General features: G+C 41.3%; 1 long non-coding RNA gene across 1 annotated transcript; it reads right to left on the bottom strand.

The window, feature by feature from the left end:
- Nucleotides 1–376: 376 nt before the first annotated feature.
- Nucleotides 377–12,367, bottom strand: LOC144375494 (uncharacterized). Its single transcript, XR_013435490.1, has 2 exons — nt 11,748–12,367; nt 377–11,174 (listed from the first exon to the last, which is right to left on the bottom strand). It is a non-coding gene; the product is annotated as an uncharacterized LOC144375494 (long non-coding RNA).
- Between the last annotated feature and the right edge of the window lie 218 nt (nt 12,368–12,585).

Here is a 12,585-nt window from a genome sequence, read left to right as displayed (position 1 = left end):
CTGTCTGTCCACTTTCTCAGCACCCTCCTTGTGCGCTTAGACACCTTGAGCCCCCAAGAGGTAACTATCTTTGAGAACTAGGAATGGGAGGTCCCCGAGAAATTTGATTCCTTGGAGATAAACTGGCATTGGGAGGACAATCAAATCACACTGCATCAGAAAACAAATATGGCGGGCTGGGGATGTGGCTCAAGCGGTAGCGCGCTCGCCTAGTATGCGTGCGGCCCGGGTTCGATCCCCAGCAGCACCACATACCAACAATGATGTTGTGTCCGCTGAGAATTAAGAAAAAATGAATGAATGTTAAAATTCTCTCTCTCTCTGTGCCCCCCTCTCTCTCACTCTCTCTTTAAAAAAAAAAAAAAGAAAACAAATATGGCTTATGCAATTTAGTTTAATTTGACACTATACATGCAAATAAGAAGTCTAGGAGGAAAGATGCAGAATATCAAAGAAATAGATGTTGGCTATTTTGTCCTCATCTTTTCTTGGCTGGGAGGGAGGCAAAGGACAAGTAGTGTGCCTATGGTATAAACGTAGTCTCAGAATAAAGTCCCTCTAAGTGGCATTTAACTCAGGCTCCTACCGACCAGACTTGTTAACATCTTGTCTCCTGTCTTTGGTCTTTTTCATTTTGGTCATAGTTTTTTGTTTTGTTTGTATAGTGGTAGTCGGACAGCATGCCTTTATTGTTTAGTTTTTATGTGGTGCTAAGGATTGAACCCAGTGTTTCACACATGCCCAGGCAAGCTACAGCCTCAGCCCCATAGTTGTGTTTTGTTGTGTTTTTTTTTAAGAAAATGAAATGCAAAATTTTCTTTCATTTTTGTGCAAGAGTCAGATGCAAACATGATGGCCCTTCCAGCCATGGTGGAGCGGGGTTATACCAGCCGGACCCCTCTCCTGGCCCAACTCCCTTGTTGGACATGCCCTGTGCTTGGGCCGGCTGGGACTTGCCCTCCAAGTCTGCCTTGCTCCTCACACCCTCACCACTCTCCAGGTGCAGGAATCAATGTCATGCCCGGAAGCCCTGGTCTTGGTTCCCAAATGGAATCCTCAGTCTTGGGTTTGGGTTCACCTCACCACGTCAGAACTTCAGACATCCAGGAGGAGGTGGGAGATCAGGCCTTGCCAGGAGGGACTGTACTGCCCCACCATGGGGACCGCCAGCCCAGAGCACGGCCATTCTTCCTGGGTCCATCCGCCCCTGCTGTTAAACTGCCACACTCACTCAAATATGTCTTGTGGTTCCAGAGGTCAGAAGTCCAACTGAGTCTTTTGGAGCTAAAAATAGAGGTGTCAGTAAAGCTGTATTCCTGCTAGAATCTCCATGGGAGAATCTGCACCCTCATGTTTTCCAACTTTTCAAAGCCACCTGCATCCCTTAGCTCATGGCCCCTTACTCCAAAGGGAACCACAACAACTTCTGCTTGCCTTGCCGCATCCCCTTTTTCTGACTTTGCCTCCTTCTCATAAAGACCTTTTGATTACATTGATCCTGCCAAAATAATCTCTCCCTCTCAAGATCCTAGTTTTTCTTGGGGGAGAGGGGGATGCTAAGCAAACACTGAGCCACATCCCTGGCCTAACATAACTACATCTGCAAACTCCATTCTGCTATGTGAGGTAACACATTCACAGGCTCTGGGGATTCAGTGACATCTGTGGGGACTCCCAGTCATTCCTTCTCTCAGCAACCCTCTGTTATCTATCAAAAGATACTTATCTGCTGCCTGCCTTCTCTAAACATCTACCTTCAGTTTCTTACAATTTTGTTCTCTTATTCCTGATGCCTCCAAAGATGGCCCCATCCCTTCTCATTCTTCCCATTGTTAGGTGACAGCACTTCATCATTGTCACATTCACAGATGGATTGAGACAAGACGGGTCAAGCCACACTCCACCCCTTTCAATAGCATCAAGATCTCTATAAAGATCGTCCTGGCCACTTTCAGCTATGATTCTTCTCCATCCTCCGTTGGACATTCTTCCACATCACTGAAGGTTTGCAGGAGGCCTTGGAAAATCCTCAAGTTCTTTTGCTGTATCCCCTTGATCCCCCAATTCATCTTTCACACTGCCACAGGGTAACCTTTCTAACTAGGAAATCACATCACTATTGCTCTCTGATTTAAAGGCCTCCAAGAAATCTCCGACACCTGCTGGTTAAGATCCAAACTTCAGCACAGCACATCCAACCCCTCATAGGGGCTCCTTCCTGGTTCTTCCTTTCCACTCTCCATGTGCATCTCACTCTACACAATTGCAACCACCAGCTCTCCCCTGAGCACCATGCTGTTCCCACTGCAGACAATGTCCACCCTACCCTTAACCCTTGCCCAACTGGCACAGTCCACTTCCCACAGGTCTTAGTTCAAAGCACCACCCAGGTCCCTTGATCTCTCACATGAAACTGACACCTCCCCTGCTTTTCCCACTCCCCTGAGTCCTACTCAGACTCCAACTGTTGACTTGCCAGACCCTCCTTTACTTTGCATATGTCTGTAAAAGTAATCTGTTTAAAAATGAGGCACAGGGCTTAAAATTCATAAGGAGACCTTTATTCATTGGCAGATATATGGTGGAGTCCCTGATTCTGTTTTAATTGTCAAGTTTCTTTTAACCCAGAGCATTAAATGGTTTATACCTAACTATTTACCAACATTGAAAGCACATTTTAGACATTAAGTATACACACTTAAATATTTCTGTTTCATAAAAATTTTAGCCAAAGTCGGGCGCAGTGGTGAACGCCTGTAATCTCAGCAACTCTAGAGGCTGAGACAGAAGGATGGATGGCAAATTCAAAGCCAGCCTCAGCAATTTAGTGAGGCACTAAGCAACGCAGTGAAACCCTGTCTCTAAATAAAATACAAAATAGGGTTGGGGATGTGGCTCAGTAGTTGAGTGCCCCTGAGTTCAATCCTAGTACCCCCCCCAAAAAAAATGTAATAAATACAAAATCTGTGGATGATATGACTCAAACACTCCTGATACAAACATCTGTAAATTATGGATAGGATTTACTAAGCAAATTAAATACAAAAGTAAAAAGAAACAAAGGGAAAACCTATGTGCCTAAAATGAAGACAAACTGTAGGCCCACGTTGTAAATATAAGGAACTACTATGCCAACTGGGGTGGGGTAATAAGGGCATACAGGCCATGGGCACTCAAGATAAAGCCCTGGATGTCCTCTTGGTCAGCAAATGCAGGTTCAGAAGCACACATCCCAATGCCAAAAAGAAAATTTGAAGTTGGGTCCTCTGGGAAGCAGATGCTGAGACAGTCTGAAGTGCAAATGTGTCGGGAATGATGTTGTGGAAGATAACAACAGGAGGAAGCAAGATCACAAGCCAAATCTCCAGCCACAATATCTGTGAAAGGAAAGAGGCAAGGAAGCAGCCACCTGGCAAAGCTGCAGCCACCAGACGAAATTCTAGGGCAAATACTGCCCATGGGCAGCAATGACCAAGCCTCGGGCCTCTAGCCACTCAGTCCTTGGCTGGCGCTGCACAAAAAGAGCATGAAAACTGAAGCATTTCCCAGACTGTGGCCACCTGCACTCTGCAGCCAAATAGCCAATGCCTGGATTAAGATCCAATCGGTGTGACTGCACAGCTGCCACAGATGACAAAAGCCTGCCTGTCTGAGATTGGGCACCAGGCACTGGGCACTGGCCGTGGTGGGGGCCATATCTTCCTTGAGAACTCAAGGCCACAGCTAGTACCTCAGGTTTGGGCTCAAATTTACATTATCCACAGGGCTGATAAATTGGCATAAAAATTGTATAGAAGCCAATAATAGCACTTGAGGTTTCCGGCTGAAGCAAACTCAAAACCAGGAGGAATCATCCCACAATCCAGACCACAAGCCCTGCTCCACACAAACTCACAATCACACACCACACAACCACAGGAAACAACCCACCATTAATGAAAAGACAAATGCAGGATTACAAATCCAAGAACTCAAACTCATGTAAAGCTACTCCCAAAGAGAACAGACAGAACATGAATATGTTTATACTATATAAATCTAACAAGAGGCGTGAAGTGGTAGAAGCAACATGGAAAAAGCATTGTTAGTTGAAATGACCAAACCTTAAGAAAAGTCAAGATACTGTGAAAAAGAGAGTGCCATTTGAAAAAGAACCAGTGAAAATCCCAGAAATAAAAGGAAAGTCTCCAGGTGCAGTGGCACATGCCTATAATCCAAGCAGCTCGGGAGGCTGAGGCAGGAGGATCAAGAATTCAAAGCCAGCCTCAGCAACTTAGTGAGACCCTATCTCTAAATAAAATTTTTTTTTTTTAAAAGAGCTGGGGATGTATGTGTCTCAGTGGTACAATGCCCCTGGGTTCAATCCCCAGTACCAAAAAAAAAAAAAGAGAGAGTAACATTACTGAAAAAAAAAAAAAAAAAACGGTTAAAAAGGTTAAGAAAAAAAACTTACTGGCCTGGTTAAACAACATAACCAAATACAGTTGAAAAATAATTATGGCTGTCCATTGGTATCCACTGGGAAGCCCAACGAACCCCCATACCAAACCCTCAGATGATTAAGTGCCTTATATAAAACAACACAGTATTTACATACAAATTGTGCACATCCTCCTGTGTATTTAAAATCGTCTTGATTGCTTATAATGTATAATACAAAGTAAATAGTATACAAATAGTTGTTATGGTATATTTTTAAAGGAACAATGACAAGGAAAACAGTTTGTATATATTCAGTACAGATGCAATTTTCTTCAAATATTTTATATCCAAATCCACAAATACAGAGGTCTGATTGTAATTAAATCAAAGATAGATGAAAAAAGTACCCAGAATGAAGTACAGAGAAAGAAAACAATGGGTGGGAACTTGATATATTATAATCATAGACCAGGAACACTTACCATAAGTCTATCAAATCAGATGTTCTTAACTAGAAAGTGATTAGGAAATTAGGAGAAAAGAAATGTTTTTAAAAGAATGACTAACAAGTTTCAAGAATGGATAAAAGATATAAATCCTCAAACTCAAAATGCAAATGTCCTGAATAAGATAAATAAAAGTAAATCTACACATAAAAAATATGTGAAACTATAATACACTAAAAACAAAGAGGAAATCCTAAAAGCAGCTAGAGAAAATGATAAACAGACATCAGAAGAAAAGTATTAGGTTAACAATAGACTCTGCTGTGATAAAAACAGACATCAGATGACAATGGACAAATGCCTATGAAGGAGTAAGGGAAAATAACTGTCAACCTAGATTTTATACCCTGATCAACTATCATGCAACAACAAAATGAAACTAAGATGTTTTCAGAAAATGAAAACTCAGAATGCACCATTCATAGACACTCACTGGAAAAAAAACAACAACTGAGGATTATCCTTTGGGGAAAAGGATAAACCTTAACACTCACTTGATTTATAAAACAATAATAAAGATAAATTTAACGAATAGAAAACACAAAAATAAAATACTAAGCAACCATAATCCACAGGAGGATAGAGTATGATTTAAATAAAAGCATTCTATAGTCCTTGTGATTTCAAGGAGAAGAACAGAGGTCAATTTCACTTAGACTTTGCAAGTCAAATGTGTATGTTTAAGATGATCATTAACATCACTAAATAGAAGTAGAATGGCTCCTGGCAGAGATAGAAAAGATGAATAAAGAAAACTTACAGGCTGGGGTTGTGGCTCAGCAATGGAGCACTTACCTAGCATGGGTGAGGCCCTGGGTATGATCCTCAGATCCCAGTACCACATAAAAATAGATGAATGAAATAAAGGTATTGTGACCAACTACAACTAAAGAAATGTTAAAAAAAAAGCCTTAATCTAATGAAAGGGAGCAGAGGAAAGAAGCAAAGAAAGAAAAACAAAATAACATGATACAAAAATCCAAACATATCTATATTCACTATAAATACAAAGAAATGTGAAGCTTTCTGGTTGAAGAACAAATTGTCAGATTATAAGATGAAACAAAAATTCACCTCTGTGCTTTTAAGTTTTAGGAGGTTTAATTCACAAAATCATTTTCCTTTCTGCAGTGACTGTCCTACAATTGTGTTAACCCTTCCTGTCTCACTAGCTATTCAGCACCATAATGACATCCTGTTGAAATTCTAATATATTTCATCAATTTCTACTCTCAGAAAAGTCTTTTTGCAGTCTCATTGCTAATTATTGCAGTCTCATTGCTAATTATAACAACATTCAGAGCCGCGTGTCCCTGTCTCCAATTCAAGCTGCATCTGTCCAGCTGTGAGCAGCTGGGTGGAGCCAGCAGAAGCCTACTCCTCAAGCCCTACCCTCTTCCCTCACTTGCTTCACTCCAGTTAAGTCCCTTACAGAGCCTTGCTTCTGGTTTCAGGTTTATAAAAGAGGCAGAGGACACACATCTGTTGACATAGGACCTCCATTCAGCTTGGCTCCACCTGTGATTATGGACACCTGCTAGTACAGTGTATCCAGCTGGAATTGTCAAAATGCAAATGTCCAGAATCCAAGAGAGGTAGCTGGAAATTTCTGCCCCTCACCCTTTCTGGAGAAGGCATCTGTCCTGTGGCCACGTGGGAAGCCTCAGAGCTCCACCTTCCCTCCAACCTCTGCTGCTCTGCAAGAAGGCTAAGTAGTCATTCTGCTGCACCCCCGGGAGTTGAGACCTGAAATGGGGTGGGGACAGCCACGACTTCTCCCCACTTGGCGGGGCTACTCCTCAGAAATCTCTTCCCATCAGTTTTCATGGCCTGAGGGACACCCACCAAGGGCCCTCTGCTTCTCCCCTGTACTAGAGAGACTATAAAGGACCACAGGCTGTCTCTTGGGCTCCATAAAATCAGACCAAGTCTTCCCTATACATGTGATGGGACAAGGACAGTGGTTGGCCCTCCTGAGGTGGTGCCTCTTGATGAGTCTGTCCCAACTCCTCTGGCCACATGAAATTAAAATGTGGGGTGCCTCACCTTTTTTGTCCTCAGTCTTGATTCCCAAATAAGGAGGAAAAATTCTTGTTATCCTGTCATGTGCTGTTATAAGAGATAGACCTAAAAACTAAGGATACAAAATACTTCACAGTTAGTAATGGGATGGTGCAGGTGCCGGGTGGAGCAGCAAACCCGCCACACTAGCCAAAAGAAAGGTAGAGCACTAATGACTGGACAAGCAGGCTCTAATGCCAAAACACCACCCAGTTAAAAGGGTCATCTTTTTGAGAAAGAGAAAATATTATAAGTATCTAATAACATGACCTCGAAAAAAATAAAACTGGCTGAATTAAGAGGGGGGAAAAATGAAAAGAGGAAGATTTTCAAATACCTCTCACTAATTGATCAAACTACCAGAAATTAGTAAGGATATAAAAAATTTGAAGGGCATACATTTAACTAGTATTATCCAAATCAATTTTATGTTGTTTTCAAGTATTTACAAAAACTGGCTGTGAAAATTCCAAATAATCCATTTTATTCAGACTACCTTTTAAAATCACAATGTGATAAAATTAGAACTAAATAATAAAATGACACACGAAATACAAAATGTTTTATTTACTTTTGGTACTAGGGATTGAACTCAGGGGCACTTAATGAACCACATCTTTTTAATTTTTATATTGAGACAGGTCTTGCTATGTTGGTAAGGCTGGCCTCAAACTTGCGATCCTCCCTTCTTAGCCTCCCAAATTGCTGGAATTATAGGAGTATGCCACTACACCTGGCTATACAAAATGTTTTTAAAAGAGAATGATCATTTAATGAAGAAAATATAAAACAACACTGTTTTTTGAGGCAAACCCTACTATCTAGCCAATTACAGAATATTTATCTAGCATTAATGTGTAAATATGCAGTTGATAATCTTGAGAGGGAAAATACACCAAGAGTATACACAGCCATAGAAGTAAATTCATATTAAACATAGCACTCTATGAAATGAAACCCTGAGCAGTAGAGAAAAACCAAGCTGCTAAAAGTCGGGACACATGGCTGAGTCTCAAACACTATGTGTAGGCCAGAAGACGTCACCCATTTACAAGAAGGCAGGAGCAACCTACATGAAGAACACAGATTCACATATGCACATGGACTCACAGGTGGGGAAGGAACAGGAAGGAACTTTCTTGAGTGATGAAATGTTTTAGGTCTTGGTTGTCCATGCGGATTACAAAACTACATTTGCCAAAGCTAGATGACCTATAAATTTGAGATTAGTGCACTGAACTGCATATAAATAATACTTTGATTAAAAATTTTAAAATTTTGTGCAATACTCAACCAGGCACAGTGGCACACACCTGTAATCCCAGTGGCTTGGAGGATGAGGTAGGAAGATCGCAAGTTCAAAGCCAGCCTCAACAATTTAAAAAATTTGAAGGGCACTTAGCAATGCCCTTGAGTCCCGACTTTCAGCAGCTTGGTTTTTCTCTACTGCTCAGGGTTTCATTTCATAGAGTGCTATGTTTAATATGAATTTACTTCTATGGCTGTGTATACTCTTGGTAAATTTTCCCTCTCAAATTATCAACTGCATATTTACACATTAATGCTACATAAATATTCTGTAACTGAGTGGAATTTTTTGTTATGAATTTATCATAGTAGGGTTTGCCTCAAAAAACAGTGTTGTTCTATATTTTATTCATTAAGTTATCATTCTCTTTCAAAAACATTTTGTATAGCCAGGCATGGTGGCACACACCTATAATCCCAGCAACTTGGGAGCCTAAGAAGGGAGGATTACAAGTTTGAGGCCAGCCTTAGCAACTCAATAACTTAGCAAAAAAGGCAGGACACGTGGCTCATGGCTCAGTGGTTCAGCATCCCTCAGTTCAATCACCAGTTCCTCACACGTGTGAGACACTGGGTTCGATCCTCAGCACTACATACAAAATACATAAATAAATAAAATAAAGGCATTGTGTCCATCTACAACTAAAAAAATATATATTTTTTAAAAACTGTGCAACAATTACTGTGAAAAATATTAAGACATGAGGGAAACTGGGAAAAGATGTTTGCCATGTGTACAACCCACAATGTCTTGTGGAAATTATGACACGTTTAGTAGTGCCCCTTTGTCCACAGGGGATGCACTCCAGGGCTCCCAGAGGAAACCTGAAACCTCAGATAGTACTGAACCACACACAGTTGTGCCTCAGAACTCAAGGGCTTTGGTTCCAGGACCTTGCTGCGATTCCAGAACCCAAGAATGTTCAAGCCCTTCCTAAGAAATGGAGTAGTGTTTGTGAAGAATCCAGGCACACCCTCCTGTAAACTTTAAATCATCTCTAGATTACTTGTGGTACATAATACAATGTAAATACTCTATGAACAGTTGTTGTACATTATTGTTTAGGTGATGATGATAAGGAAAAAAGTCTGTACATGGTAGGTATAGATGCGATTTTTAAAGAACATTTCCTGAGATTAGTTGAATTTGTGGATACAGAACCATGGATACAATTATGTATATACTATTTTCCTAATCATGCACACACAACTGTGATAAATTTTAATTTATAAATTAGGTATATTAAGATATTAACAACAATAATAAAATAAGCAATGATAACAACATATTTTAATAAAATTGCCAGCCTCACTACTCCAGCACTTTGAGGTCATTACTAAATAAAATAAAGATTATTTGAACAAAGCACTGCAATATCACAGTCGAACTGATAGAGGGCTACCAAGTGCCTAAAGGGTGAATAGTGTATACAGTGTGGATACACTGGACAAAGGGATGATTAGGGTCCTGCATGGGATGCATCTCTTCACACTACCCAGAATGGTGTGCAATTTAACTTGGCAACTGTTTATTTCTGAAATTTTCCACTTAATATTTTCAGCCACAGTTCACCATAAGTAACTGAAACTACAGATGGTGGCAGGGACTACAGTTGGCCTCTGTATTCAAGGGTCCCGCATCTGTGAATTCAACCACCCTAAGGCAAAATATTTGGGGGGAAACTTATGCTTGCAATGAACTTGTATAGACATTTTTTATTGTCTTATCCCCTAAATAATACTATGTAACTATTTATACGACATTCATATTGTTTTAGGATCATAAGTAATCTAGTATTGATTTAAAATATATAGCAAGATTGTATACATTATATTCAAATATTATGCTATCTTATATAAGGGATTTAAATATCTGCAGATTTGGGGATCCTCCATGAGTCCTGGAACCAGTCTCCCATAAGATACCAAGGAACAATTGTATAAACCTACAATGTGTGCTAACAATAGCACAAAAAGATGGTAAGGATGACCTATTGTGAGGTTATCACACCAGATGTAAAGTACACTGTTAAAAACTAAGGATACATATATTGTAAAACTTAGGGCAGTCATTTAGAGATGTAATAATAAGTGTACTGTAACTTTAAAAAGTAGAATATTTACATAAAAATAGACTTACTCAAAAATAGCCTCAAAACTGGCCCCCTCAAAATGGAGAAAAAAGTATTATTAAACACTTGGAACCCACAGAAAATAACTAGCAAGGTGGTAGATTTAAGTGCAATCATATCTGTGGAGGAATAACTTCTAATGTTCTAGAACTGAATAGGATAACTATGGTGGACAACCACAGTTAATTGAACATTTCAAAATAGCCAGTAGAGAGGAGTTTAAATGTTCCCAACACAAAGAAACAATCAAGATCTGATCATTACACATTGTCTACATATATAGAAATGTCACACTATACCCTACGAATATGCACAATTACTATGTGTCAATTAAAAACAAAAGTATATTTTAAAAAATAAATGAAATAATATCAGCAATTATCTCCACCACTCGACCAGCACGCTGGTTTCATTAAAGAGGTTCACAGCATAGAAGTTAACTAGTGAGATCCAAATAAACACACAGACTCAATTACCTTTTTCTATGACCAGGTCCGAGAGGGCTCTCCCCTCTGGCTCCTGCCTCAAGCCACCTGGTGGAGCAGCAAGGCTTACTCAGGGCTAGCAGGAGAGAGAGAGAGAGAGAGAGAGCAGCCAGGGAGTAGCCTTTTATTGGGGAACAAGAAATTCAGGGGAAAACTCCATCCAATGAAGGTCGAGGGGGGCAGCACTCCAAGGTCAGAGTCAATGATTGGTCTCAGGGTCAATGGTCAGTCACACCCCCAACATGGACAGGCTCTTGCACCTGGAGAGGGTGGGGATTAGCTCCCACACAGTTTGGCCAGAACCCCTCACACCCAATCAGGGAGGTGCCCAATCATGTGCAAGAATGGCTTCCCACAATTATCTTCAATGTTCAGTGATGGGATTAATGCCCAGATTATACTGTTTACAAAACCTCTATAAACCAGTAAGACAAAAGCCTTACAAGAGAAAAAGGCAAAGGATGTGAAGAACAAATTCACAGAGGAAGAAAATGTCAGTAGCATAAATATGAAAATGTTCAATTTCTTTGATGGGGAAATACAACTATAAATGCAAATTAAAATAACGAGTTATCAGGCTAGGGTTGTGGCTCAGCGGTAGATTGCTTGCCTAGCACATGCAAAGCCCTGGATTCAATCCTTAGCCACATAAAAATAAATAAAAAAATAAAGGTATTATGTCCAACTACAACTAAAAAATAATATTTAAAAAATAAATAAATAAATAATGCGTTACCAGTTCCTACTCCTTAAATTGGGAAATGATCTAAGTCCCTCATCACTAAGAGTTGGCAAGGACCAGAAAACAGATCATGTATTACTGTGGGAGCTACCTCCTGTGAGCCCTCTGGGAAGACTGGGAAAGCTGAAGGTGCTCCTGTCACCCGGTAATCCATGTCTAGGTCCCTCTCCGGAGTGAGATGTGTGCAGAAGTTCCTGGCGGCAGGTTTGTCTTCCTTCCCCTCAGGGGAAACAGGAGTTTTAAGTACTCAGTGAAATACTATATAGTGGTTAAAATGAAAGAACCAGATAGGCTTGGTTAAACATGACTCTGTCTCCAAAACACGATGATCCACACACAAAAAGAGCAAGTTGCAACAAGATATGGACTGATTGATATAATTCACCTAAAATCTTAAAACATCAAAACCAGTAGCATGCAACTGTGGATGCACACGTGACAGGAAATGCATAAAGCCACGGTGTGGTGGGAGGGGACCGGAGCCGGTGGCCTTGCCTTATCAGTATCCATAACTTTCCGTTTTTAGAGACGCTCTGCTCTGAGCCGTGGCCTGGGGCCGTCTGCTCCCATGGCCCTCCAGGCCAGCTCCACGCCTGACCTCCCAGGGGTTCGAGAGGGGGGCACACGCTCTGCCCCTTCTTCCCTTGCGCGGTCCAGAGGGGATTCACCGCCGGGAACCGGGCACCTGCTAATGCCCCCCTCCCCCTGCCCCATTTCACCCCCCGTCCCTGCCCCACTCGGCTCCCAATAAACGTCGCTAAGTGAGCCTGTCCAGCAAGGCCAGGGAAGCTCGGCCACTCCTTTGGGGACCCTCTCGGCTAGAAAGCACTCACAGGAGGGACGGAAACGTCACTCGGGGTCACTCCCTCGCGGCCTCAGTTTCCTCCCGAGTGCCCCGTCTGGCCCCTTGCAGGCCGGCGCCCGAGGAC

The sequence above is a fragment of the Ictidomys tridecemlineatus genome, chromosome 2 (genome assembly GCF_052094955.1).
Source record: "Ictidomys tridecemlineatus isolate mIctTri1 chromosome 2, mIctTri1.hap1, whole genome shotgun sequence".
Taxonomy (NCBI): domain Eukaryota; kingdom Metazoa; phylum Chordata; class Mammalia; order Rodentia; family Sciuridae; genus Ictidomys; species Ictidomys tridecemlineatus.
This window is presented reverse-complemented; position numbering and strand designations above follow the sequence as displayed.